This window comes from Cariama cristata, unplaced genomic scaffold (assembly GCF_000690535.1).
Source record: "Cariama cristata isolate BGI_N322 unplaced genomic scaffold, ASM69053v1 scaffold14720, whole genome shotgun sequence".
Classification (NCBI taxonomy): domain Eukaryota; kingdom Metazoa; phylum Chordata; class Aves; order Cariamiformes; family Cariamidae; genus Cariama; species Cariama cristata.
In genome coordinates this window covers 11,824-16,676 of record NW_009595388.1, presented here as the reverse complement: position 1 = coordinate 16,676, position 4,853 = coordinate 11,824, and positions in this window count along the sequence as shown.

Sequence of the window (4,853 nt, the reverse complement as noted above, 5' to 3'; positions counted from 1 at the left end):
AGGGAAAGGACCTGACAATTTACCAGGTTTAGTACACTCTAAAAGCAGGTGCACACTTTTTTTTTCCCCTAAGCAAACAAGCTCTGAAAATCAGCTCCTTTTGATTTCTACCATAACTCTGCTGGCATACTAATACATACCTTGCTAACATGCTGCTGATATATACCTATATATTACTAACACTAATGTTTATGCGGTTCTTCATGTGCAGTTGTAGGATAAGTTGAATCTTTTCCTTTTTTTTCCCCTCTCTTTTTTTTTTTCCCCCCTTTGCCCCTGCAGTATGCGTAGACCAAAATGATAGGTTTTTTTCTCAGCCTTTGGTTTTTTCAATTTGGTTTTTTCAGTTGGTGCTTTCTAGACTTTTTGATCATATTTGGAGTCCTTCTATGCATCTGTTCCGATTTTGTTTCCTTTCACCAGAATTCAGGAGCGAAGGTTGCTCAGGAGGTTCCTAAGGAAGCCCCCCACTGCACCATGTGTTACTGTCTCTTCTTCTTTTCTCTCTCTCTGCTGGTAGTACCTCTCCTGCCACAGTACAGTTTTTATATTTGCCTGTTTCACAGGCGCATCTCTTCTGATGGATTATAATGATTGACAGAGCTCCTACTTGCGTCGGGTCCTCTTGACTGACTGTTGTCTGATAACCTCAGTAGAGAAATACAACCCTGAAGATCAATGACAGTCTCGGAGCTGACCTCCTAGAAGGTCTTTTACTGTCCTTCTCCTTAGTGATGGATAACATTTAGGAATAACATTTAGGAAAATCCTCTTATCTGCGGAATGTATCTTTTGATCATTCATTAAATTATTCCGTAATATGAAGGCATTAAAGGAATTATTTTTCAGCAAGAGAGGGGGGAAAAAAGTGCCAATTCCACAAACTTTTAACTTATGCATGCTTCACTTGCGGCATGATGTATGAGGACACCAACTTCTTGTTCCTTGTTAACAAAATAAACATTTCTGCCAGGCCACATCACTATCAATCATATTTGGAATTTTTTTCTTTGATTAGTAGTTTCAAGTGCCTGTCATCTACCTTACTATTATACTTAATATGTACAATAGTGGTCTGCTGTATTCAAGCATAACTTGGGCATTGAATGTTTACGGCTTCCAAGTCTTTCATACACTTTGTCTCCCAGAACCCTTCCTGAACACCAGGAAGGTAGGAGGGCAGAGAAATCCATTTTCCCTTGGGTGCAGCAGGAGGCACATCTGTCTTGTTCAGAAGTTAAGCTTGTAGTCCCAACTTGAACCTTGATATATGTATAAAGCAGCTATACTTTCCTACCCTGTGCGAGAGTTCAGAAAGTAAGTAGTCTTGCATCATGATGAAACGGAATGTCCTGAAAGTGTTTCACGGAGAGACTTGCTCCAGGCAGTTTGTTGCCATCTTTAGTGCAAGATGGTTGCTACCCTGCAACCCAATTAAATTTCTAAACCACTTGGCTATTTTTTTTTTTGTTATAGTGGCTGTTTTTTCTTCCACTTCTTCCTACTGCAACTGCTTTATTTCACTGAATATTAAAATATTGCGTGAACCAGAGGTGTGCCAGTTGAAGATGGAGTTCCAAGTCCCCCTGCTGAGTTTTACAGAACAAGAGCTTGAGTGCTGCTTACCATACATCGGCTGCCTGTGTTAGCCAGCTGAATGTTGTTGGCTAGTTGTCAGTATCTCTTATGTTTTTCTAGTGCATTCTACTTAAAGGTTATTTACATCTCTTAGCCATCTTCAACCTAACATGCTATGGGGTTATCTACTATACAGATCACACAAATGGATTTTGTTTGGTTGGTTTTTTTGTGGTGGTGTTTCTTTAAACCAACTAAAGAGTCATCAGTAAAAGTCCATTTGCAATTTTCATTTTTGATGGGGTCTGGCAAGCTTGTAACTCTTGCAACTGGTGAAATTTCCCTCTAGAACCTGATTCAAAGTCAGTAGGTGCACTCAGCAGCTGGGGTGAAGTTTTTGTTGATGCTGGCAGATCTCGGAATACCTCGATTTTCTATTCCCACAGCTTCTCTAGTAACACATCTACTTCTCAGTTGGTTTGGGTTTTTCTTGAGTCTGTGACATCTATTCAAATACACACGTCCACTCTTTCTTCTCTCTCAGCCTGTGTTCTCAGGGCATCATGTGTACAGATCAACCTCTGGCCCTGACCCCTCAGAGGCTGCATACTGTCCTGAGCCCCCTTCATCTGTCCAGAAACTCAGTAAAAATTTGTCCCATAAAACTTGGCAACCAAGAGCAGCAAGTGCTCCTGGTCATAGTGACTTATCAACAGCCGTCCACTGTGATGCAAGTCCAATACAGACTTAGGTGTCAACACTAAAAGTGGTTGAAGTGTGATACCTGTATGAAGCTCTGCACTGGGAAAAAATCATTTGCCATCACAGACTTTTATCACTCCTTGCTTTTGGAAGAGCTAGTGGGACCTCTGTGATGCTGGGAGTCACTGGTCTGAAGAGAATTGCTGCCCTGAAACTGGGATGCACTAAGTGGCTTCTACATGTCCTTCCAAAGCAGCTTTTGATTTCCTTGAAGCTGTACCTGTTTATATTGTAAAGAATGAATTTAACTGGTAGATTTTTGTTCTCTTCCCATTAAAGTAATTCCATGTGAAGTGTTTTCAGTTTTAAGATTTATTGTGAACAACTTAACAAAGTTGACTGCACATTCATATAGCATATACTTAAATCCAAGCTCTTGGTAACTTAGGTATTCTCAGCATTTCCTGCTCGGTCATTTCATATACCAGCTCAGAAGACTCTTACCTTGACGACTTCTACGGCCTTCCATCAATTTCATTTGCTTGTAGCTTCAGTTCAGAGGTAATTGCCCATGTCAGCCTTCTGCAGGTTTTGGCAACTTCTTAAAGATACTGTGCTCGCTTCTTCCAGTAGATTCCTTGTCCCAGCTATGTACGTCACACTCCATTGCTTCCATCAGCTTCTCAAAAATCCTGAGCCTGTTTCAAGTAGGGTGTTTTTTTCCTACTAAAACATGAAACTTTAAACACCAAGGAAATTCTGTCTACATTCTAGTCTTTGTTTCCAGATCCTGATGTTTCACCAAAATTCCTTGAAAGACTATGTCTGATTTAAACCCCCTTCCTCTTTCAAATCTCAGCTTTTTAGCTCTTATCCTTGCTGGCTTTGTGAATAAAGTCCAAAAGAAAAACATAATAAAAATAAATGTCTCTCTGGGAGTCCCTAGATAGCTGTATTTAAAGCTAGGAACATAACACTCTTGCCAAAGAGCCAGGGAAGAAAAATACAGTTTGAAATGGCCGTAACTTAGTAGGGCAGGAATAGACTTTTGGCACTGACTGTGCAATTAATTAGCCGAGGGTGGGGTTTCATGATCAGGCTGCGACTGCAAGGCACCTTTCGCCTTCCCTCTTCTTCTGCCCCTTGGCTGGTGCCTTTCTCCATGCCAGTCTTGAGTTGTACAGTCACAGACGCTGGACCAGGAAGCCTGAAATTTCCTCTACAAAACAAAACTGGAGTTTTTGACGTGGTCAGGTTTTTGACTAGTTTTTGACATGGTCAGTTTACTAAACCAGCTGTTGATGGGGCTGTGCAAATACTGCTGCCCACACAGAGAAGATGGCCATGTTGCAGAGAGTGGATATGGAATCACCCTTCCATTGTACCGTGGATTTGGGTACACTTAGTTGTTCATCCACGTGCACCATTAGCTCTCACATGCATTTATGGTACCTCTGTATCAAGTAATTGGTGTGTAAATGGACAGTGAGCTAATTTGTGGGTTTTATCTTTTCCTAGTGGAGAATTCTTGCAAGAAGCATGGATTATGCAACTAGTCAGGGATCCTTGCCATCTACCACATACCAAGAAGAGATCATGCAGTTTTTGAAAGCTGAATCCAGACAAATTTAGACTGGCTATAATGTGCTGTGTCACTTCTCGGCAGTGCAGGTAGTTTAACAGTGTAATGACTTGCAGGGGTGCGATGAGTTCTCCCGTAGTGGGATGCTTTAAATTCTGACATGTGGCAAGATTTGTCGGGGTTCTTTAGGAACTGAAGCCCCATTTCAAAAACTATTGTAAAGGTTGGGGTTGTGCTCAAAGATTAAACTAGATCTAATGTTGAAACATCTGAATTTAAGCCAGCTGGCTCCCTGGAGAAGTTAGGAATCCAAATGAAGCATCAAAGGTTCCTGTATTAGGACACTTAGATCCTCAGATGCAATCCACAAAGCTGAGCAAGCTGTCATGGAAGCTGACAGCACTGGCCTGTAGGAAACATCTAGGATTAGCTCCTCAAAGACAAGCATGTAGTGCTGGAAGATGATATCTACCCTCTGCTTAGGTTTCACCAAGGATGGACCTTTGTTGGCCTTTCTTCCAAAGACATGAAGAAAGCAGGCATTTTTTTTATGCTGTGATTAGAGCATGGAGGGGGCTTGAACCCACACATCTCAGGAAGGCAAGGCTGTAGAGTATCTGAAAGAGGGTCCTACTTTCTCTTCTGTTAAGTATTTAACATTACGTGACGTGTCCTACTTCCTGAAGCAGGAGGTAGGGACCACGCTTCACTGTCCATATTCCAGACGACTGTTCTGCTCCATAGCATATTGAGGAAATGGATGTTAGGGGGGTATGTGTACAGCCATCTCATTCAATGTTTGTCAAAAAGACATGCTTGGGCTTTTAATTCCAAGGTAGGCTCTGTGTCCATGACTCCTAAATAGGACGAGGCATCTCCTTCCACCTCAGGTTAGGTGTTAAAACAGACTTTGAAGGGTTGTTTGTCCAGCTCGGACGTCTCACCAGGCACCTGGTTAGCCTGGCTGCTTCCCAGGGCACTGTGAAGGATT